General features: G+C 50.7%; 1 protein-coding gene across 2 annotated transcripts in view; it reads left to right on the forward strand.

Annotated features, from left to right (window-relative positions):
- Positions 1-24,987, forward strand: part of ZNF638 (zinc finger protein 638) — a 423,199-nt gene that overhangs the window by 148,990 nt on the left and 249,222 nt on the right. Inside the window, exon 1 of one of the 2 annotated variants that reach the window (XM_075346120.1) lies at positions 4,461-4,554. The exons of the other annotated variant lie outside the window; for it this stretch is intronic. The gene's annotated coding sequence lies outside the window, so the exon portion shown is untranslated. Of the gene's footprint in view, positions 1-4,460; positions 4,555-24,987 lie in introns of those variants that run through there. 2 annotated transcript variants of the gene reach the window in all.

Raw genomic sequence — 24,987 nt, forward strand, 5'->3', positions numbered from 1 at the left:
CTAGAGAGAGAGCAACGGAGTGGGAAGTAAGGAGACTGCTAGAGAGCACCAGGCCCAAACGGGCGGCAGATCCCGAAGCGGAGATAGATCCAGCTTTCTTTTGCTAAACCTGCCGGTGTGGGGCTCTCAAAGCCCACGCCACAACACCACAAAAGCCGCAGCCACGTAGCCACAGTTAGGGCCCATAGCTCACAGGAGGCAAGAAGCTGGAGTGATCTGGCCCAGGCAACAAGCACACGGCAAACGAAGGGGAGTGAGGCTTCAGCAACTTCCCTGGGTGACCCCCATAGGGACTCAAAGTCGGGGTCACCCCAAACCACCAAGGGCTAAGGAAGGCGAGTTGGTAGTCACCCTCATAAAGTCAGCCTGAAGGATACCTGGTTCCCACCTGGTTCATCTCAGCTACGCCCGGGCTACTCACCCTGCCATCAAATGTGAGTAAAGCCCTTGAAAGACAGTTCTGCCTGTGTGAGTCATTCTGCGACTTGTAGTACTACGCATCTACACCGGGCCCTGGGGCTTGCCTCACTCTCAGGAGGCTATTCCAACTAACTGCACATACCATCAGCCCCAGGCGACCCTCAACCTGCAGTGGCGGTCCCTACTGGCCGCAATACTGAGAGTGGCGTCACGACAAGAAGAAGATCTCCTACCTGTGACCAGATCCAGCTGAGTGGAGTCCCTGAAGGTAATGCACCGACACAACACCTGTGGGGCTTCACACATGCGTCACACAACGCAATGCTACGGATCCCGTCCAACGCAAGTGTGAAACTAGCCTTACTCACCCGGCTGCAGCGATGTCCTCTGCAGCCCGTGCAGCTTGTTGCTTCTGAGCCGGCTCATTACTGTTGCGCATATTCATGATGCACGACACAGCCGACCCGGAAGCAGCTGCTGCGGGGGTCAGCGCCGGCCGGATGCTGCACCGCGGGAGCGATCAGCACCATGGAGAGCGGGAGCGCGCACAGGCGAGTTGATTTCTAAGTGCAATCACGGGCCACGGAGAACGGAGCCCGTATTGCACTTAGACAACCCACTGTCATCACGGCACACGCAGGGACATGTGCGTGTTTTTCACTGACGTGTGAAACGGGCCTAATACTGTGCAGACAGCGGCAAAAAACTTCGGCTTTCTGCACCATGTGAACACGGCCGTACAGACACAAAAAAACCCAACATGTCATAGAGAGAAGCAACCTCTATACTCTGAACGCTGCTAATATAATTTTTCTGGTTAGCCTATAAAGGTATCACTCCTATTCTGTCATTCTTAGGACATAGTATTTCAATTGATTTTTCTGGCTAACACGGTACCACAATATTACCCTGTATTGCACAGAGAAGCAACATAAATATGAATGCATGACCGGTCCAGGCATCTGCTGAACGCACCTCACTGCCAAATGGTGCGGCCAAAATTTGTTCCCTCTTTCTGTTCAAAAGTTGTGAGGTATGCGCCACATGTGAACGAGCCCTGAGGGCTGAGGCAGCCGTGCGTCTCCGGCCCCCGGCAGTAATGGCGCTGTGTGACAGGAGCAGGCACAGTCCGCTGTGCGTCTCCGGCCCCCGGCAGTAATGGCGCTGTGTGACAGGAGCAGGCACAGTCCGCCGTGCGTCTCCGGCCCCCGGCGGCAATGGCGCTGTGTGACAGGAGCAGGCACAGTCCGCTGTGCGTCTCCGGCCCCCGGCAGTAATGGCGCTGTGTGACAGGAGCAGGCACAGTCCGCTGTGCGTCTCCGGCCCCCGGCAGTAATGGCGCTGTGTGACAGGAGCAGGCACAGTCCGCTGTGCGTCTCCGGCCCCCGGCAGTAATGGCGCTGTGTGACAGGAGCAGGCACAGTCCGCTGTGCGTCTCCGGCCCCCGGCAGTAATGGCGCTGTGTGACAGGAGCAGGCACAGTCCGCTGTGCGTCTCCGGCCCCCGGCAGTAATGGCGCTGTGTGACAGGAGCGGGCACAGTCCGCTGTGCGTCTCCGGCCCCCGGCAGTAATGGCGCTGTGTGACAGGAGCGGGCACAGTCCGCTGTGCGTCTCCGGCCCCCGGCAGTAATGGCGCTGTGTGACAGGAGCAGGCACAGTCCGCTGTGCGTCTCCGGCCCCCGCGGCAATGGCGCTGTGTGACAGGAGCAGGCACAGTCCGCCGTGCGTCTCCGGCCCCCGCGGCAATGGCGCTGTGTGACAGGAGCAGGCACAGTCCGCTGTGCGTCTCCGGGCCCCGGCGGCAATGGCGCTGTGTGACAGGAGCAGGCACAGTCCGCTGTGCGTCTCCGGCCCCCGGCAGTAATGGCGCTGTGTGACAGCAGGCACAGTCCGCTGTGCGTCTCCGGCCCCCGCGGCAATGGCGCTGTGTGACAGGAGCAGGCACAGTCCGCCGTGCGTCTCCGGGCCCCGGCAGTAATGGCGCTGTGTGACAGGAGCAGGCACAGTCCGCCGTGCGTCTCCGGCCCCCGCGGCAATGGCGCTGTGTGACAGGAGCAGGCACAGTCCGCTGTGCGTCTCCGGCCCCCGCGGCAATGGCGCTGTGTGACAGGAGCAGGCACAGTCCGCTGTGCGTCTCCGGCCCCCGCGGCAATGGCGCTGTGTGACAGGAGCAGGCACAGTCCGCTGTGCGTCTCCGGGCCCCGGCGGCAATGGCGCTGTGTGACAGGAGCAGGCACAGTCCGCCGTGCGTCTCCGGCCCCCGGCAGTAATGGCGCTGTGTGACAGGAGCAGGCACAGTCCGCTGTGCGTCTCCGGCCCCCGGCAGTAATGGCGCTGTGTGACAGGAGCAGGCACAGTCCGCCGTGCGTCTCCGGCCCCCGGCAGTAATGGCGCTGTGTGACAGGAGCAGGCACAGTCCGCCGTGCGTCTCCGGCCCCCGGCGGCAATGGCGCTGTGTGACAGGAGCAGGCACAGTCCGCCGTGCGTCTCCGGGCCCCGGCAGTAATGGCGCTGTGTGACAGGAGCGGGCACAGTCCGCCGTGCGTCTCCGGCCCCCGGCAGTAATGGCGCTGTGTGACAGGAGCAGGCACAGTCCGCTGTGCGTCTCCGGGCCCCGGCAGTAATGGCGCTGTGTGACAGGAGCAGGCACAGTCCGCTGTGCGTCTCCGGGCCCCGGCAGTAATGGCGCTGTGTGACAGGAGCAGGCACAGTCCGCCGTGCGTCTCCGGCCCCCGGCGGCAATGGCGCTGTGTGACAGGAGCAGGCACAGTCCGCTGTGCGTCTCCGGGCCCCGGCAGTAATGGCGCTGTGTGACAGGAGCGGGCACAGTCCGCCGTGCGTCTCCGGCCCCCGGCAGTAATGGCGCTGTGTGACAGGAGCAGGCACCGCCCGCTGTGCGTCTCCGGGCCCCGGCAGTAATGGCGCTGTGTGACAGGAGCAGGCACAGTCCGCTGTGCGTCTCCGGCCCCCGGCAGTAATGGCGCTGTGTGACAGGAGCAGGCACAGTCCGCTGTGCGTCTCCGGCCCCCGGCAGTAATGGCGCTGTGTGACAGGAGCAGGCACAGTCCGCTGTGCGTCTCCGGCCCCCGGCAGTAATGGCGCTGTGTGACAGGAGCAGGCACAGTCCGCTGTGCGTCTCCGGCCCCCGGCAGTAATGGCGCTGTGTGACAGGAGCAGGCACAGTCCGCCGTGCGTCTCCGGCCCCCGGCAGTAATGGCGCTGTGTGACAGGAGCAGGCACAGTCCGCTGTGCGTCTCCGGCCCCCGGCGGTAATGGCGCTGTGTGACAGGAGCAGGCACCGCCCGCTGTGCGTCTCCGGCCCCCGGCAGTAATGGCGCTGTGTGACAGGAGCAGGCACAGTCCGCTGTGCGTCTCCGGCCCCCGGCAGTAATGGCGCTGTGTGACAGGAGCAGGCACAGTCCGCCGTGCGTCTCCGGCCCCCGGCAGTAATGGCGCTGTGTGACAGGAGCAGGCACCGCCCGCTGTGCGTCTCCGGCCCCCGGCGGCAATGGCGCTGTGTGACAGGAGCAGGCACAGTCCGCTGTGCGTCTCCGGCCCCCGGCAGTAATGGCGCTGTGTGACAGGAGCAGGCACAGTCCGCTGTGCGTCTCCGGGCCCCGGCGGTAATGGCGCTGTGTGACAGGAGCAGGCACCGCCCGCCGCGCGTCTCCGGCCCCCGGCAGTAATGGCGCTGTGTGACAGGAGCAGGCACAGTCCGCTGTGCGTCTCCGGGCCCCGGCGGTAATGGCGCTGTGTGACAGGAGCAGGCACAGTCCGCTGTGCGTCTCCGGCCCCCGGCAGTAATGGCGCTGTGTGACAGGAGCAGGCACCGCCCGCCGCGCTCTCAGCCTGAGGTAAAAGAAAAATTGGCGCCAAACGCGCGAGGTGGAGGGTGACCGCCTCAGAGCCGCGGGGCGGCGCGCACGTCTGACGTCAGGACGGTTGAGCCTCGGTGTCGCGCACGTCGGGAGGCGGTGACTGCGTCGCTCGAGCTGTGAGGAGAGAGAATTAGAAGTCATCGTCCGTGTTCGGTGATAACGGCCGAGTGTTCGTCCGCAGAGGAGCCCGGCCCGAGGCGGCGGAGACAGCAGCAGCAGCAGAGGGTGTGAGGAAGGAAGCGGGAAAGGGAGCAGGTAAGCGGAGACACCGGCGGAGGGGAAGCAGCGACTGCAGGGGACAAGATGGCGGCCGCAGTGAGGGGAAGAAGAAGCCTCTGCGCGTGACGGCCCGCACTGCTGTCCTGTGATAGGGGGATGGCCTCGGCCATAATGGCGTCCACACGGGGGGAGGTGGTGAGGGGTCAATACCATGAAGCCGTCTGAGGGGGCTAATAATTTCCATCCTGCCGCTTTCTGAGGGGGCTAATAATTTCCATCCTGCCGCTTTCTGAGGGGGTTGATCCCATCCTGCCGCTTTCTGAGGGGGTTGATCCCATCCTGCCGCTTTCTGAGGGGGTTGATCCCATCCTGCCGCTTTCTGAGGGGGTTGATCCCATCCTGCCGCTTTCTGAGGGGATTAATAGATCCCATCCTGCCGCTTTCCGAGGGGGTTAATAGATCCCATCCTGCCGCTTTCCGAGGGGGTTAATAGATCCCATCCTGCCGCTTTCTGAGGGGGTTAATAGATCCCATCCTGCCGCATTCCGAGGGGGTTAATAGATCCCATCCTGCCGCATTCCGAGGGGGTTAATAGATCCCATCCTGCCGCTTTCCGAGGGGGTTCATAGATCCCATCCTGCCGCTTTCCGAGGGGGTTCATAGATCCCATCCTGCCGCTTTCCGAGGGGGTTAATAGATCCCATCCTGCCGCTTTCTGAGGGGGTTAATAGATCCCATCCTGCCGCATTCCGAGGGGGTTAATAGATCCCATCCTGCCGCTTTCCGAGGGGGTTCATAGATCCCATCCTGCCGCTTTCCGAGGGGGTTAATAGATCCCATCCTGCCGCTTTCCGAGGGGGTTAATAGATCCCATCCTGCCGCTTTCCGAGGGGGTTAATAGATCCCATCCTGCCGCTTTCCGAGGGGGTTAATAGATCCCATCCTGCCGCTTTCCGAGGGGGTTAATAGATCCCATCCTGCCGCTTTCCGAGGGGGTTAATTGATCCCATCCTGACGCTTTCCGAGGGGGGTAATTGATCCCATCCTGACGCTTTCCGAGGGGGTTAATTGATCCCATCCTGACGCTTTCCGAGGGGGTTAATTGATCCCATCCTGACGCTTTCCGAGGGGGTTAATTGATCCCATCCTGACGCTTTCCGAGGGGGTTAATTGATCCCATCCTGACGCTTTCCGAGGGGGTTAATTGATCCCATCCTGACGCTTTCCGAGGGGGTTAATTGATCCCATCCTGACGCTTTCCGAGGGGGTTAATTGATCCCATCCTGACGCTTTCCGAGGGGGTTAATAGATCCCATCCTGACGCTTTCCGAGGGGGTTAATAGATCCCATCATATTCACATTATGCAGATTTGTGGGGGAGGGGTGTAAAGGGTTAATATTTCCCATCATGCTTCTCTCAGGTCATGTGTGAAGTAAATGAAGGGTTAATCGGACGTTTTCGTGGTTGCATTTTACTTTTCCTTAAATGTAGCCCTCGATTCTTCACCTTAGTACTGTTTGTGAGCTGCAGGCGCCATAATTGTTACGATTTCCCACATTGCCGCCGTTTCTGTGGCTCGTCTGTACATTCGGTTACCGTTCCTGTGACTGTATTTTATCACTTTTTTTTCTATCCAATGACTTAATACAGTACAAATGTACTTTACCCTTTTATCGTCACTGATTAGCAGCTGATTGGTCACGTCATCTGATTTGCAATCTGGAAACCTGATTGTGCGCCAACTTTTTTAAGGTTCAGACTTCGCCCGCTCAGGACTTATCAGACTGTTTCCTCCCCCACATGTGGCTGCAGTAAAGCATATCTTAAAGTGCTGTAAATAGCAGCTGAGGCAAGATGACCTCGTTACCCCTCCCATAATGTACGGAAGTGAATATAATATATTTTAGGTGGGGGCGTTTCACTATCTGATTTCAATTGATCAATAAAAATAGGTGATTTATTCTTTTAATGAAATGTTTGCTTAGTGGAAAGTTTCTGCAGAAATAGGACATAACATTGAGTGCATTGACCAAGGGAACAAAAAGAGCTTCAAAATCTGCGTCTTCCACTAAATCCAGTAAATGGATATCGAAGAAAATGTTTTCCATGTCTCGTTCTAGATATTGTGAAATTCCCTTCATCCAGCGTTTATGGTAACTAAAGGGTTTTTATTGTAAGGTCATGGATATCGGGCACCTAAAATTTTGGCCCTTGGGGCAGACTAGTAACACAGATTTGGACTGCCAACAACTCCCCCTTCAACTCTCCCCCCTAAACATATTTTTTATTTAATTCTTTGTTTCTACGTTTTCTGGCCAAGCAGCCTCATTTTCTGTAAGATTTTTGTGAAAAAATGCTAGCGTTTCCCATTCCCTCAGTACACGAGTTGAACCTATCCGAATGTCCGACTTCTACGTTACGAGACCCGAGCATGGTAGTGCTCACTTATCATTAGTAATAAATGAGTGAGCATCGGGGTGCACGGGTACACTCTGCTCTGTTGGTTATCAAAGGTGCTCGGATGTGTCTTTCGTGAAACATTGAACACAATGCACAGGCTCGCTTCAGTGAATGATGTGAGCTGCCTCCCCAGTGAGAGCCACTTGCAGTCTCTGAATGGCTCTTGCTAGGGGTAAAAACGTTATTGGTTGTAGTGTTAAAAAAAAATAAACCAAACCCCTCCCTCTTCTGGAAATGCTCAGTTTATGGCTGACTGTATGTCGCCTGAGAGCTGTACTTGCCAGTCATTGACTTCCATTATACTCATTACTTGAGTTGGAGCCCGTCTGAGCGTCTGACCTGCTCGAGTAATGAGTGTTCACTCATTTCGAGCACTGAGCATTGGCCCATCACTAGTAATAAACCTACTTATTAATGATGAGCGAGTGTGTGCGATACTCACTCGAGGGGTGCTCAGGTACGCTCAGTGCTAGGCCAAGCATTGTGGCTGCTAGATGTGTCATTCATAATTGATCATTCACTGAGATGGCTCCCTTCAGTGAATGATGCGAGCTGCCTCCCTAGTGAGAGCCACTTGCATTCCGAATGCTGTCACTGGGGGGTAAAAATTGTTTGGACTCTGTGTGTAAATGCTAAAAAAAAAAATGTATCTGCTAGTTTCCCCACTTTATGGCTGGCTGTATGTGGGTGGAGAGCCGGACTGCCCAATAATTATGCTCGCGTGGAGCCAGTCGGTGTCAAACTGCTCGACAGAAATAAAGAGCACTTTTGTGCTTGCTCTTCATTACTTCCTATGGGGAGTTTGGCTATGTCTGCAGCTGCACAATCTCATTCTGCTGCTTACTCCACACTAACCTTATATAACAATCTCCTCATTGTCTTAGGCTGTGTGCGCACGTTGCGTTTTGTAATTGTCAAAAAAAATGCATCCTCTGGTAGACTTGTAAACACTGTGACAAAAAAAATATCCAAAACGCTTGCATTTTGCATGCGTTTTGGATGCATTTGACAGTGCGGTCCCACGGCAATTCAGCTCTGCTACATGCCTGCTGACAGCAGACACAGACAGAGCTGTGTGATGAGAATGAACTCTGATGAACTTCACCCGACTTTGTCGTCCCACGGCTCTGTCTCTGTGTGCTGTCATGAACTCCGATGAACCTCTGAGGTCAGTGCCAGGACACGGGTCCACAGCAGTGACGTCGGAGCTTCACCCGAGTTCAGTCATCACACGGCTCTGTCTGTGTCGCGGCCTGATTTGCGATCACAAGTGAAGGACTTGCCTGTGAACGCAAATCACCTGAGTGACTGAAGTGAGCATCGCGATCAGCGGTGCCGTCACTCAGGTTACCCGTAGCCACAGCTGAAGTCCTCCACCTGAGTCAGTTGGGGAATCCAGCGGTGCCGCGGGTAACCTGAGTGACGTCACCGCTGACAGCGCGACTCACTTCAGTTGCTCCGTGGAGCTGACAGAGAGCGGCGTGTTCTACGTCCGCTCCTGTCACCTTCCAATGTAGCAGAGCTGAAAGCATCGTGGGACCTTGCGAGGATTACGTCGGACCTGGAGGGGTGTTTAAGGATTAATAAAGTGGTGAAAGAGGGTGTTTTTTTTGTCTTTTATTTCAAATAAAGGATTTTTCGGTCTTTGTGTTTATTTACTTTCACTACAGTTTAGTGATGGGGGGAGGGGTCTCATAGACGCCTGCCATCACTAAGCTAGGACTTAGTGGCAGCTATGGGCTGCTGCCATTAACTCCTTATTATTCCATTTGCCACTGCACCAGGGCAGCAATTGAGATGAGCCGGGTAGAGTTTCGGGACTGTCGCATCTAATGGTTGCGGCATTTCCGGGCGGCTGCTGGCTGATATTTTTAAGCTGGGGGGCTCCCCATCATGACAATACCATCCCCCAGCTGTCTTGTGGTTGTACATTGGCTGGTATCAAAATGGGGGGGGGGGACTGCACGCTGTTTGTTTTTTTTTTTTTAATTATTTTACTGCGCGATATATATACCCACCGGAGGCTGTGACTGGTTGCAGTGAGACAGCTGTCACTCAGCGTGGGGGCTCGTCTGACTGCAACCAATCGTAGGAGCCGGTGAGCGGGGGAAGCAGTGAATATGAGATGGCCTAATGAGCGGCTTGCATTTTCAAAAGCAGGAGAAGTTGCCGAATCAGTGTGACAGCCGTGCAGCGCCAGTGATCGGTGAGTATGAAGGAAGAAGAGACAGAAATGGAAAGACCTGCATTTTGTTTGTCAAACAAGCATGCAGAACGCAACAAAAATGCAGTGCAAGCGCACAGCTAAACATTTTGGTTGCATTTTGACACACCTCATTCATTTCAATGGCTGCAAAATGCAACCAAAACACACTAAAGTGTCATGCTGCTTTTTTTTTAGGCATCAATTTTGTCAAATATTTGGCATCCATAACGCTGCCTAAAAAAACAAAACAATATGCGCATGGAATTCTCTGACTTCTCATAGACTTTGCTGGGGAAGCACAATGCATACATTTTGTCAGACAAAGTGCAGTTTTAAACGCAGCAAAAATGCAGGAAAAAAACGCAACGTGCGCACACAGCCTTCATCTGATTTTTTGGGTTTTTTTTTCCTACTTGTACACCTAGTTCAATGTGCTCAGTGTATGGTCCATTGCACAGCCAAACAGAACATTGACAGAAAATACACTTGTGTGAACGTAGCCTCCAACTACATTCAGACAGCTGAATTTTGGTCAAAGTTTTGTAGGCTTTTCCCATCCCCTTCTTCCAAGAGACATAACGTTTTTATTTTTCCATCAATATAGCCATATGAGGGCTTGTTTTTTTGCGGGATGAGTTGTACTTTTGAAAGAAGCCATTCATTCTACCCCAAGTTGTACTGGAAAATGGGGAAAAAAATTCCAAGTGCAGTGAAATTGCAAAAAAAAGTGCAATTCCACTTTTTTTTTTTATTTTTTTTTTTTTATTTTAATTTATTTACCATGTTTACTGTATGGTAAAACTGACCTGGCAGTATGATTTTCCAGGTCAGAATGAATTTGTAGATACCAAAAATGAGTAGTTTTATGTAAGTTGTGGAAACGTAATTCTGGAGTTTTGTGGGGAATTTGTTTTCTCGGTATGCCCTTTACCAATCAGATTAATTGATTTTATATTTTGATTGGGCATTTCTGAGCATGGCAATACCAAATGTGTATGTCTGTTATTTTCAGTAGGGCAAAAAGGGGTGCAGATTTAAACATTTAGGGGATTTTTTTTTCTTAATTTTTAACTTTTTTTTTATTTTATTTTTTTGCTTTATTAATTTTACTAGTCTCCCTAGCGATGCTGATCTATGAGTGGCAGCTCAGTCAAGAAGTGAGTCATGACAGCGACAGGGGTCATCTTCTGGCCAATGCTATCATGACAACCCATTGTCTCCTCGTGATAGCACCTCTAGACTGCCAATGGCGCTGGGCAACAGCGCGATCCCCGTCGGAGCGCGTTAGATCATGCTGTCAGATTAAGGGGTTAAGAAGAGCAGGAGCAGTGCCTTGTAGCTACATATCTCTAATGATCTGATGACATTTGCGGCAAATAATGAGTCCGCAGTAAAAGGGCACACTGCCAAGGATAGATATATTATACGTCCTTTGTCATTAAGGGGTTAAATTAAGTATATTAAGCATAGTGTTCTGAGCTCTGACACACTTGCATTACATCTGTCTGAATGCCACCTTAGCACCAGTAGTGGCCTAACTGGCACCAGAAAATGATTATCTGCTCCACGTGCAGTTTGAGATACCTATTAAAGTGAAACTAATGTCCCATAACTAAATTTATATGGCATAATATCTGCTGTGTTCTTCTGCACACCCCTGTCTTATTGTCAAAGAATGACCACGGTGCCTCAGACTAAATGTTACTCACTGTAATGGCTTCAGACACTGCCGAGCTCTTGGGCAGCACTATTTGTGAGACAGCCGTGACGGTGTGTATACGGCCATGGTAAAGATCTGTGTCAAAGTAATTATATTGAATACAAGACTCATTTTATTTGTGAGTCCACACTGTACCCCATTTATACTTCTGACTGCGTAACTGTAAACTTTTTTTTTTTTTTCTTCTTGCTTTTAGAGGTATCCTCTTATGAGTAGGATAATAGTTATCCTCTTTGGGTGCTGTGATTGAAAAAAAACTCGCGCAAACAAAAGCCGGACAAGCGTCCACATCCACGCGTTTCTCATACTCGAGCACTCTTACCACTAAGATGTGTGGTTCTGTAGGCTTCCACAGCATTTCTTTGCTTGAGTGTGTTTGTAACACATGGAGGTCTTAACTTACTCAGTATTTTGTTTTTATTGATCTGAAAGAATTTTATACTGCACTGTTAAGGAGGTGTCACACATAGCGACGCAGCAGCGATCACGACCAGCGATCTGATCTTATCAGGATCGCTGCTGCGTCGCTACATGGTTGCTGGTGAGCTGTCAAACAGGCAGATCTCACCAGTGACCCAGCTAGCAGCGACGCGTGGAAGCGTAACTAAGGTAAATATTGGCTAACCAAGGAAAGCACTTCTCTTGGTTACCCGATATTTACCTTAGTTATTAGCGTCTGCCGCTCTCACGCTGCCAGTGCCGGCTCCCTGTTCCCTGCACTCCTAGCCAGAGTACACATCGGGTTAATTACCCGATGTGTGTTCCAGCTACATATGCAGGGAGCCGGCACTGGCAGCGTGAGAGCGGCAGACGCTAATAACTAAGGTAAATATCGGGTAACCAAGGAAAGGGCTTCTTGGTTACCCGATGTTTACCGTGGTTACAGCTTACCGCAGACTGCCAGACGCCGGCTCCTGCTCGCTTCAGTTCGTCACTCTTTCGCTGTCACACACAGCGATGTGTGCTTCACAGCGGGAGAGCAACGTCCAAAAAATGAAGCAGGACATTCAGCAGCGACTGGCGACCTCACAGCAGGGGCCAGCTCGTTGCTGGATGTCACACACAGCAACGGGACGACGCTACTACGTCACAGAAAATGGTGACGTAGCAGCGACGTCGTTGTCGTCATCGCTGTGTGTGACACCAGCTTTAGACTATGTGCACTTGTTCAGGATTTGTGGAAGATTCTGTTGCAAATCCTGATGTGCTTGCAGGAAAAACATAGCGTAAAATGCACTATTTTTATTTTATTTTTTTTTTTGCTTATTCTCCCACTTAGGCCTGTTACACATGTCAGTGATTCTGGTACGTATGTGCTAGTTTTTATACGTACCAGAATCACGGACATACGCAGACCCATATAATCAATGGGTCTGCTCACACGTCAGTGATTTTTTTTTTTTTTTTTTCAGTGGCCGTGTCTCCGTGCAGCGTACACGCGTGTCCGTGAAACATGAACCAGAAAAACACGGACATTAAAAATAAAAACATTTTTCACTCGCCTTCTCCAGCGCTGCTTGTCTCCGGCCTCTGCTTCAGAGCTGGCTAATTACTGGCTGCATATTCATGTATGCAGTAACAGCCAACTTGGAAGTAGCTGCAGCGGATGTCAGCGCCCGCCGGAAACACAGCCGAAGAGTTCAGCACCACAGACAGCAGGAGCAGGGACAGGTGAGTATACGTCCATGTGCAATAACGGATTACCGTATTTTTCGGACCATAAGACGCACTTTTTTCCCCCCAAATGTTGGGGGAAAGTGGGGGGTGCGTCTTATGGTCTGACTATAAGGCTGCGGGGAATGAGGGTGCCGCGGTGCAGCGGGTCATCGGCGGCACGAGCAGGCTGTAACAGCCTGCCGTGACCACGTGGGCCCGCTCATTACATATGCACGCCCATCCTCCCGCCCATCATCTCTCAGCGAAACCGGCGCTGACAGGTGGGCGGGGTGATAGGCGGGGGGGGGGGGGTGTGTGCATAATTAGCAGCCGGCCGTGATCACCCCTGGCAACTACAGCCTGGAGTGATCATGTGCGGCTGTATTCACTGCCCCCCGTGCATCATTATCAGCGCGGGGTGCAGTGAATCAGTGTACTCACCCGTCACCGTGTGTGGAGCCGCCCCCCTGCAGCATCGCGTCTTCCTGTCTGTGCCGGCGGTCAGCTGATCTGGACACTAGCGGCGCGCACTGCAATGACATCATCGCTGTGCGCGCCGCTAGTATCCACCAGAATCGATCAGCTTACCGCCGGCACAGACAGGAAGACGCGATGCTGCAGACACCGGTGACGGCTCCACACAGCGGCGCTGCAGCTGAGACAGAGATCGGTGCTTCAGGAAGTGAGGAAGGGTAAGTATAAACGTTTATTTTTTTTTTCCTGTGCCACAGGATACACGCCATTTACCAGGATGGGGGCATTTCATGAGCAGGATGGATGGGGGCATATCATGAGCAGGATGGATGGGGGCATATCATGAGCAGGATGGATGGGGGCATTTCATGAGCAGGATGGATGGGGGCATTTCATGAGCAGGATGGATGGGGGCATTTCATGAGCAGGATGGATGGGGGCATATCATGAGCAGGATGGATGGGGGCATTTCATGAGCAGGATGGATGGGGGCATTTCATGAGCAGGATGGATGGGGGCATATCATGAGCAGGATGGATGGGGGCATATCATGAGCAGGATGGATGGGGGCATTTCATGAGCAGGATGGATGGGGGCATATCATGAGCAGGATGGATGGGGGTATATCATGAGCAGGATGGATGGGGGCATTTCATGAGCAGGATGGATGGGGGGTATATCATGAGCAGGATGGATGGGGGCATTTCATGAGCAGGATGGATGGGGGTATATCATGAGCAGGATGGATGGGGGTATATCATGAGCAGGATGGATGGGGGCATTTCATGAGCAGGATGGATGGGGGCATTTCATGAGCAGGATGGATGGGGGCATTTCATGAGCAGGATGGATGGGGGCATTTCATGAGCAGGATGGATGGGGGCATATCATGAGCAGGATGGATGGGGGTATATCATGAGCAGGATGGATGGGGGCATTTCATGAGCAGGATGGATGGGGGGTATATCATGAGCAGGATGGATGGGGGCATTTCATGAGCAGGATGGATGGGGGTATATCATGAGCAGGATGGATGGGGGTATATCATGAGCAGGATGGATGGGGGCATTTCATGAGCAGGATGGATGGGGGCATTTCATGAGCAGGATGGATGGGGGCATTTCATGAGCAGGATGGATGGGGGCATTTCATGAGCAGGATGGATGGGGGCATTTCATGAGCAGGATGGATGGGGGTATATCATGAGCAGGATGGATGGGGGTATATCATGAGCAGGATGGATGGGGGCATTTCATGAGCAGGATGGATGGGGGCATTTCATGAGCAGGATGGATGGGGGCATTTCATGAGCAGGATGGATGGGGGCATTTCATGAGCAGGATGGATGGGGGCATTTCATGAGCAGGATGGATGGGGGTATATCATGAGCAGGATGGATGGGGGCATTTCATGAGCAGGATGGATGGGGGCATTTCATGAGCAGGATGGATGGGGGCATTTCATGAGCAGGATGGATGGGGGTATATCATGAGCAGGATGGATGGGGGTATATCATGAGCAGGATGGATGGGGGCATTTCATGAGCAGGATGGATGGGGGCATTTCATGAGCAGGATGGATGGGGGCATTTCATGAGCAGGATGGATGGGGGCATTTCATGAGCAGGATGGATGGGGGCATTTCATGAGCAGGATGGATGGGGGTATATCATGAGCAGGATGGATGGGGGCATTTCATGAGCAGGATGGATGGGGGCATTTCATGAGCAGGATGGATGGGGGCATTTCATGAGCAGGATGGATGGGGGCATTTCATGAGCAGGATGGATGGGGGCATTTCATGAGCAGGATGGATGGGGGCATTTCATGAGCAGGATGGATGGGGGCATTTCATGAGCAGGATGGATGGGGGCATTTCATGAGCAGGATGGATGGGGGCATATCATGAGCAGCATGGATGGGGGCATTTCATGAGCAGGATGGATGGGGGTATATCATGAGCAGGATGGATGGGGTATATCATGAGCAGGATGGATGGGGGCATTTCATGAGCAGGATGGATGGGGGCATTTCATGAGCAGGATGGATGGGGGCATTTCATGAGCAGGATGGATGGGGGCATTTCATGAGCAGGATGGATGGGGGCATTTCATGAGCAGGATGGATGGGGGCATTTCATGAGCAGGATGGATGGGGGTATATCATGAGCAGGATGGATGGGGGTATATCATGAGCAGGATGGATGGGGGCATTTCATGAGCAGGATGGATGGGGGCATTTCATGAGCAGGATGGATGGGGGCATATCATGAGCAGGATGGATGGGGGCATTTCATGAGCAGGATGGATGGGGGCATTTCATGAGCAGGATGGATGGGGGTATATCATGAGCAGGATGGATGGGGGTATATCATGAGCAGGATGGATGGGGGCATTTCATGAGCAGGATGGATGGGGGCATTTCATGAGCAGGATGGATGGGGGCATTTCATGAGCAGGATGGATGGGGGCATTTCATGAGCAGGATGGATGGGGGCATTTCATGAGCAGGATGGATGGGGGCATTTCATGAGCAGGATGGATGGGGGTATATCATGAGCAGGATGGATGGGGGCATTTCATGAGCAGGATGGATGGGGGCATTTCATGAGCAGGATGGATGGGGGCATTTCATGAGCAGGATGGATGGGGGTATATCATGAGCAGGATGGATGGGGGTATATCATGAGCAGGATGGATGGGGGCATTTCATGAGCAGGATGGATGGGGGCATTTCATGAGCAGGATGGATGGGGGCATTTCATGAGCAGGATGGATGGGGGCATTTCATGAGCAGGATGGATGGGGGCATTTCATGAGCAGGATGGATGGGGGCATATCATGAGCAGGATGGATGGGGGCATTTCATGAGCAGGATGGATGGGGGCATTTCATGAGCAGGATGGATGGGGGCATATCATGAGCAGGATGGATGGGGGCATTTCATGAGCAGGATGGATGGGGGCATATCATGAGCAGGATGGATGGGGGTATATCATGAGCAGGATGGATGGGGGCATTTCATGAGCAGGATGGATGGGGGGTATATCATGAGCAGGATGGATGGGGGCATTTCATGAGCAGGATGGATGGGGGTATATCATGAGCAGGATGGATGGGGGTATATCATGAGCAGGATGGATGGGGGCATTTCATGAGCAGGATGGATGGGGGCATTTCATGAGCAGGATGGATGGGGGCATTTCATGAGCAGGATGGATGGGGGCATTTCATGAGCAGGATGGATGGGGGTATATCATGAGCAGGATGGATGGGGGTATATCATGAGCAGGATGGATGGGGGCATTTCATGAGCAGGATGGATGGGGGCATTTCATGAGCAGGATGGATGGGGGCATTTCATGAGCAGGATGGATGGGGGCATTCCATGAGCAGGATGGATGGGGGCATTTCATGAGCAGGATGGATGGGGGCATATCATGAGCAGCATGGATGGGGGCATTTCATGAGCAGGATGGATGGGGGTATATCATGAGCAGGATGGATGGGGTATATCATGAGCAGGATGGATGGGGGCATTTCATGAGCAGGATGGATGGGGGCATTTCATGAGCAGGATGGATGGGGGCATTTCATGAGCAGGATGGATGGGGGCATTTCATGAGCAGGATGGATGGGGGCATTTCATGAGCAGGATGGATGGGGGCATTTCATGAGCAGGATGGATGGGGGCATTTCATGAGCAGGATGGATGGGGGCATTTCATGAGCAGGATGGATGGGGGTATATCATGAGCAGGATGGATGGGGGCATTTCATGAGCAGGATGGATGGGGGCATTTCATGAGCAGGATGGATGGGGGTATATCATGAGCAGGATGGATGGGGGCATTTCATGAGCAGGATGGATGGGGGCATTTCATGAGCAGCATGGATGGGGGCATTTCATGAGCAGGATGGATGGGGGTATATCATGAGCAGGATGGATGGGGGCATTTCATGAGCAGGATGGATGGGGGCATTTCATGAGCAGGATGGATGGGGGCATTTCATGAGCAGGATGGATGGGGGCATTTCATGAGCAGGATGGATGGGGGTATATCATGAGCAGGATGGATGGGGGTATATCATGAGCAGGATGGATGGGGGCATTTCATGAGCAGCATGGATGGGGGCATTTCATGAGCAGGATGGATGGGGGCATTTCATGAGCAGGATGGATGGGGGCATTTCATGAGCAGGATGGATGGGGGCATTTCATGAGCAGGATGGATGGGGGCATTTCATGAGCAGGATGGATGGGGGCATTTCATGAGCAGGATGGATGGGGGCATTTCATGAGCAGGATGGTTGGGGGGCATTTCATGAGCAGCATGGATGGGGGCATTTCATGAGCAGCATGGATGGGGGCATTTCATGAGCAGCATGGATGGGGGCATTTCATGAGCAGGATGGATGGGGGGTATTTCATGAGCAGGATGGATGGGGGGTATATTATTAGCAGGATGGGGGGTATATGAGTAGGATCATATACAAGGCAGGAGGATCCTTATCAGAATGGGGTACCTTAGTAGAGAATTTGGGGACATTACCCCCATAACAGTGTCAGCAGCAGATCCTCGCCCCATAACAGTGTCATGACCATATTTTTTGGTTAAAATTTTATTTTCCTATTTTCCTCCTCTAAAACCAGGGTGCGTCTTATGGTCAGGTGCGTCTTATAGTCCGAAAAATACGGTACATATGGACAACCTACATCGTCTGTTTTTCACTGATGTGTGAAACGGGCCTTATATGTATAGTGAAATATACTGCAAGAATTGATGTGCTGCAGATGTGAATCTGCTGAAAGGAATAAATAAGCAATATGTCTGAGTATTTAGACCTAATTTACTTTGCTGGTACTGGAAAACAATTTGTATTTTCCGCCACATATCTGTGGAAGGAAAATATAATATACAAATGTGCGCTTAGGCTATGTGGACACAATGCATTTTTTTTTTCCCACTGATTTTGTGTGGAAAATACGCAGTGGTTTACAATACCAGCAAAGCTAATGAGATCTCTGAAATGTCATGCACACTTACTTATTTCTTCTTTGTGGATTTGTGGTAGATTCAGATCTGCAGCATGCCAGTTATTCCAGCATTTTTGTAGCGTATTTAACCCATAAATATGAAACAAAAAAGTACGTATTTTATTAATTTTCCGCTGCCAGTCTTGTATGTGTGCACATACGCTTGAAGTAGAAACATTTCCCTACTCTCAGATATGTTAGTTCTAGGCCTTGTGTGAAGATTAGTGATGAGCGAGCACTACCATGCTCGGGTATTAGTGATAAGCAGTCAGACGCTCAGATCAATGTGACTCTAGTACTGAGTATAATGGAAGTCCAGGACATTTTTCCAAGACCTCTTCCAGAAACATGCTCTATTTCCCCATTGACTTCCATTATACTAGGGCACACGAATTGCGCCTGTCTGAGCATCCAACTGCACTTTTAGAGTACCGAGCATGCTTGTCACTCGATCGAGCATCGGAGTGCTCGGGTACACTCGATGCTCACAGGTGCTTGGCTGTGTCGTTCATGAAACATTGAGCACAGCACAGGCTCGCTTCACTGAATGATGCAAGCCGCCACCTCAGTGAGAGCCACTTGCAGTCTCTGGCTTTCACTGGGGGTAAAAACAACATTTTGGAATACAGTGTAACACCACCTACCAATCTCCCTCCTCAAAAACACAAACTTTCCCCCAGAGATGTTCTATTTATGGCTAACTGTGGACGGAGAGCCGAACTACCCAATCATTGATTTCCGTTATACCCGGTACTCAAGTTAAGCCCGTCCGTATGTCTGACCTACTTGAGTAACGAGCACCCAAGCATAAGTGTTCGCTCATTATTTCGAGCATCTTATTAGGGTTCACTAATCATTTTGAGCATTGTACTGCTCGCCCATCATCACTCACTCATCACTAGTGAAGATGCTTAAGTACACTACTGGAGAGTGGGCTTGTTTTATCCAGATGTATTACATTTTTGAGTTACTAAGTTACTATATTGTACATCTTAGGAATAAAAAAAAACTATGCACTTTATTGCCATGTGCATGAGGCCTCTAATTAGTTCTCTTCACTTGCAGTTTTTGCAACAATTCTTTGTAAAAGAGAAATACAGCTTTTGACAAATACCATAGAAGCTGCAGTCACGTTCTACACAGATCAGGGTTGAATCTGCAATCGGTTCGTGAAGGCGGAATGAGCTGTGAAATGAGAAGATTGGAATGGTTTGGAGAATGCTTGTTTTTTCTCAAGATGTGGTCACTCGCTGGTTTTCACTAAGACAAAATAAAGAATGTGTTTGGAAAACTTAGACGTCGTCTGAGATGATGGATAACCCTGGACCTAATACTTGGTTGTCTGATGTCCGGAGTGTCAGACCTTTTGATCTGCTTTTATGGGGGAGTTTGTTTGAAACGTGAGTGTTGTAAGTGAATGGAGGGACATGGTCTCACATGAAAATTATTAGTTTGCCTCTTTTGGTACCAGGAAACAAAGTTTTGGAGGCAAAAATTTGGGACAACGGATTTTTTTTTTTTTTCAGTAAACTGGGAGTTTACTTTGTTTATTTTTATATTTGTGTAAATCTCCTGACAAAACATTGTGCCACGTGTGCAACCAGCCGCATAACGTGATTGCAGTTACTTCCTTCTCAGATATCCATTTTTGTTTGTGTCCCCCAACCATCTAATGTATATGGGGACCCCCAGCTATTGTTTGTCAGCAGATGTTGGGTGAGACAGGGATTGGGCAGATGGATTTCAACATGCTCAAGCCTGATTTTCTCTGGGGACATAAACTGCCCGGGTGGTATAGCATCATCTTCCCATGCAGAATATAAGTATACTTGAACAAGCTGAGTGTGCATATGGGAGGGTGTGGACAGGAAGGATGTTTGACCATGACACAGCCTCATTCAGGTGACAGACAGTAATTCACATGTAAAACGTAGCCGCGGTACTTCTGGGGGTGGGGCCCAAATAGGATCTTGTCCCGTGGATAAAGCGCATTCTACTAGCCTTGGATGCCGCAGCATTACACAGGCGCTGAGCTCCTAGCAGCCTCAACATTGTAATCTGTGTACTGACGAAGGTTTAATGTTGACCGAAACGTTAATTACCATTCTGGAGTGCTCTTTATAATAAACCTCACCGTTTCACCTCTGGCGTGCCGAATTCATGTCTGTTAAGTAATTCACTTGTGACCTGCAGGACTATTCTGTGAAAAAAAAAATAAAAAAAAGTCTGGTCCTCTGGCAAGAACGTCTGCCTCCTTATAAATGTCATCTACTGACTTTCATTGTTTGCAGTGGCCCACTGTATAGAAACAATCAATCTTCATGTCGTACAGTATAAAGTGTTCCTATAAAGTAGAAAAAAAAGATGGGCTTTTATTGTTTATTCACCCAGGACAGCACCATAGAGAGAGGGAATTCGCCCTTTTAAGGACAGGAAATCCTTTGAATAAAAGGACCGCACCGCTCCCATGCATGGTTTACTGTCCTTGGCGGGGGAACCTCTGAAGAAGCGGTAGACACCGGGATTCTTCTGCCCAGGCCTCGCTCGTGAATGTAGGCAGCAAAGATGTCCCTACCCTGGCTTGAGTGAGGGGGGTCCTGTAAGCACGGCAGTGGGCCCAGGTGGGAGCAGGCGTGAGCTGCGGCGCCACCTCTATGGTCTGGCCGGCAGCTGTGCACCCTGGGTTTGCGCGCGTGCAGGGCACGCGCCCTTTATAGGCGTATCTTGGTGACATGCACACCCGGCTCAAATGACCTGAAGTAGCCTACGCTAATGACGTAGGACTGAAGGAGGGGGCTGTACCTGGCAGGTCCTGCACTTTTTAAAACTGCAGTCTGACTGCCAGTAGAGTGCGTGTGCTCCAGCCTATTTCCCTTCAACAGGATGGAAAGTGAGGAGCAACAGGCCATCCAGCAGGAGCAGCCTGAACAGTAACGGAAGCCCCAGCAGGAACAGGATGCTGCATCTGCACCTTGGTAAGACCAGCGTGCGCTCTGGCAGCAAGTGATCTGTGCGGAGTGTCAGCCAACAGAGCTACTGTTCCAATAAAGTGGATCCAGAGAGAAAAGAGGATTCTACAGCCTCCAGAGGAAACCTGTCAGGTGACCAGATCCCTCCTAATCTGGTACCCTAAGGCTATGTGCGCACGCTGTGTTTTTTTTTTGTTTTTGTTTTTTTCTTTTTGCTGCGTTTTTGCACATTTTTTGGGGGCAGTTTTGGTCTCAAAACTGCATGAATTTCATTCCCCAGCAAAGTCTGAGTTTTTTAATTTTTGCTGTCCGCACAGTGCAGTTTTTTGGGGTTTTTTTGGGGACCTCAAAGATGCAGCATGTCAATTCTTTTTGCGTTTTTCCCTGTTTTTTTTCACTTATTGAATGTAACGGAGTAAAACGCAGCAAAAAACACACACAAATGCATGTGTTTATTTGGGGCCAAAAGCGTGGCATCTTTGTGGTCAGTAAAAAGCACGTGCACACATAGCCTTGTCATTTTGTGAAAGGATTATTTTTTTGTCATAATTTTCTTGTTAGGTGAGACCCAGGAAATGCCTTATAAAATCTAGGAACAGGGAATGTGCTCCCTGTAAGGAAGGATTACCCAATTCCTGACCCAAGAGACTGTCAGTCTTGTATAGAGCAGACCTTATGTAAAGAAACTCGTAACTTTGCCTTTGAGCTTAGATCCATTATCTGGACTGAGGTTAAAATTTCTTTACGATCCTTACCTCAGGGTGGAGAAGAAAAATCTTCCCCGCAGTCGAGAGAATCAGACAGATCAGAAGGAGATGGTCAGTCTTTAGGCTCCTCCCATTCCTCATCACATTCAGATAGTGATACAAGGGGATGTCACTGCTTTCCGGTCGAAGATATGAATAAATTGATTAAGGTCGTCAGATTTATCATGGACTTTCTAGAAGAGAAATCACACAAGACAGGGGAGACGCACTGACACGGGGCTGACAGTAACCTAGTACCCAGGAGGGTAGTTTCCAGTGGAAAACTCCCGGAACTACGCACAGACAGGGTACAGGACCCTAGGACAGGCAGAATCTCCAAGCCGACCTGTTAACACCTGCACAGCGAGGGGACCATCAAGTACCTCGCTGGCCTTAAAAATCCGAGACTCTGTAGCAAAGAGAGAGCCGGGGACAGGACCAGAGACTCCAACCCCACAGGGTTCACGCTACCGTCATACGGACAGCAGTGGAAAGAAACACCACCAGACGGGGACCCCCAGTTGCTTTACGCCACGGGGACCCACAAACGAGAGACAAGTGCAGGGGAAGAAGGTACCAGATTACTACACTGGCACTGGGACAAAGGAGACCTGCAGGTGAAACCAGGCGGCCTCGGGTACCCAGTTACCACCAGAAAGTGAGTAAAGAACCAGTTGCATTAATCTCCTTGTGTGGACTACCTTCTTCGACACCCGTCACTACACCGACCCTCTGGGGCCTGGCCCTGCTTGCGGAGGGCCTACCATCCAGGCTGCCATTACCACCAGCCCCAGCAGTGGACATTGTGCAGCGACGGCTCCATCTACATTGCCGCAAACTGCAAGTGGCGTCACGTATGAACACTAATCTATTCCCCTGTAAATATACCCCCGTTACAAAAAGGGCACAGGGCACGGAACCGGGCAACGGCCACCAAAGTGACATTACCCAGTTATACCCGCCCGGGACAAATTACCCCATAACCCTTTGCGCGACAAATCCTTTTGGACAATTAGGAGACTGTCCTGTATGATTGTATAGAGAACCCCAGCACTCAAAGTACGAGGAGTAATAAAGTAAATGGTATTTGTACTTATACTTTAAGTGCTGGGTTCTCTATACAATTTACTAGCTTCTTACCCTCTCAGCACCTACTGAAAGTGGTTGAGCCAGGCTTATCGTTTGTGTCCTATATGAATCATCAGGGAGGGATGTTATTTAGTACCTTGATGCAAGTGACCGGATATTTCAGAAAATCCTCTCTAACAGCACATAAGAGGGAAGAAAAACTACGAAGCAGACTGAGCAATCAGCTGAAGCAATGAGAATGAAGTCTAAATCCATTTTCAGTCAGATTGTGGACTTATGGAGTCGGCCAATAATAGCACTTTGTGCAAACAAAACAAAAAAATGGTAAGGTCAGGGCGGCACGGTGGCTCAGTGGTTAGCACTGCAGTCTTGCAGCACCGGGGTCCTGGGTTCAAATCCCACCAAGGGCCACATCTGTTTGTATGTTTTCCCCAAATTTGTGTGGATTTACTCTGGGTTCTCTGGTTTCCTCCCACACTCCAAAGACCTACTGATGGGGAGTTTAAATGGTGAGCCCCAATGGGGACAGTGTTGCTGATGTATGTATAGCGCTATGGAATTAATAGCACTATGTAAGTGAATAATTATATATTGTTTAGTTCTCTAAACCCCAGAGAACATCCTCACGCGGTAGACTTTCCTGATCAGATGGCATTTCAGCATAACCTATGTCTTTACGCCAGTGACTTGTTCCAGCAGTACTAAGGAAGATCGGGGAGGATCACGCAAGGGTCATCCGAATAGCACCATTTTAGCCCAAGACAGTTTTTTTGGCTAAGAAAAATGTTCATCACTGATCCATGGGAACTTCCAGAGATCCTGAGCCTGCTCTCCCAAGGACCTAGCCAACCTGCACCTAATGGCGTGGAATTTGAAAGCTCATTATTAGAGCAGAAGGCATTTTCTCCTAACCTAATTACTACCCTGCTCCAGAGTAGGAAGCCGGTCACCATAAATATATTTATAGCAGAACTTGGGAAAAAGTTCTTAGCCACCTCCAGGAGCTAAGCTAGGCGAGGGGCTTCAAGTCCGATCAATTTTAGAGTTCCTGCAGAGAGGGTTGGATCTAGGTCTGTCTACTAACACTCAAAGTCAGGTTTCCGCAATAGGGGACCTTTTTTAACTGACATAGCAGGTAACCATTGGGTGTCTCGGTTTATTAAGGCCTGCTCTAGATCAACACCTATTTGTAGACCAAGTTTGCCTCCATGGGATTTGAATCTTGTATTAGCGACCCTGACTGAACCTCCTTTCGAGCCTATTGATGCTACATCAATTAAGCTGTTCTTGCTTGAGAACATTCTCCTTGTTGCCTTGACATCAGCCTGTATAAAGAGTGATATTCAGGCTCTCAGTAGATCCTCCTTTGACCCAGATTCTAGATGATATGCTAAATCTGGCCTCAAGATGATTCTATCTCAGTTTCATAGAAAACAGGAGGTGATTTTCCAATCCTTTTGTAAAAATGAGGAGAATCTATATACTTTAGATGTTAGAAGGTGTCTTATGAAGTATTTGGCGGTCTCAAGGTTTTGGAAAGTAGATAAATCCTTATTTGTTGCCTTTTGGGGTCCTATGAAGGAGCTTGGGACTTCTAAATGTACAATTGTCAGATGGATCAGGGAGGCCATTAGTTAAGCCTAGTCTATGACTGGCAAGACTATTCCAGATGGGTTGAAGGCTCACTCTACAAGAGCCGTGGCAACCTCCTGGGTGGAGAAGTCCGATGTATCCATCAAGCAGATTTCTAAGGCTAAGTTCACACTTCAGTTGTTTTGCATCAGTCACAATCCGTAGCCTTGAGGAATTACGGAATCCTGCAAAATATTTTGCAGGAATCCTGTATTTCCCCATAGACTTCTATTAGTGACGGATTGCGACTGATGACCCTGCGTTGCATCCGCTGCGTCGCGGTCCGTCGTTTTTGACGCAATGCAGAATGTAACGTTTTTCGGGCCGTCAAAATTAACGCGCCGCGCAGGAATCCGTCGCCATCCGCCACACTTGCAATGTATGTCTATGGTGCTGGATTCCGTCGTAATCCGTCTTACGACGGAATCCAGCGCTGGATTCCGCCGTGCTCTACTGAGCATGCCCAGCATGTTTGGCACGC

Source organism: Anomaloglossus baeobatrachus, chromosome 1, assembly GCF_048569485.1.
Source record: "Anomaloglossus baeobatrachus isolate aAnoBae1 chromosome 1, aAnoBae1.hap1, whole genome shotgun sequence".
NCBI classification, from domain to species: Eukaryota; Metazoa; Chordata; class Amphibia; order Anura; family Aromobatidae; genus Anomaloglossus; species Anomaloglossus baeobatrachus.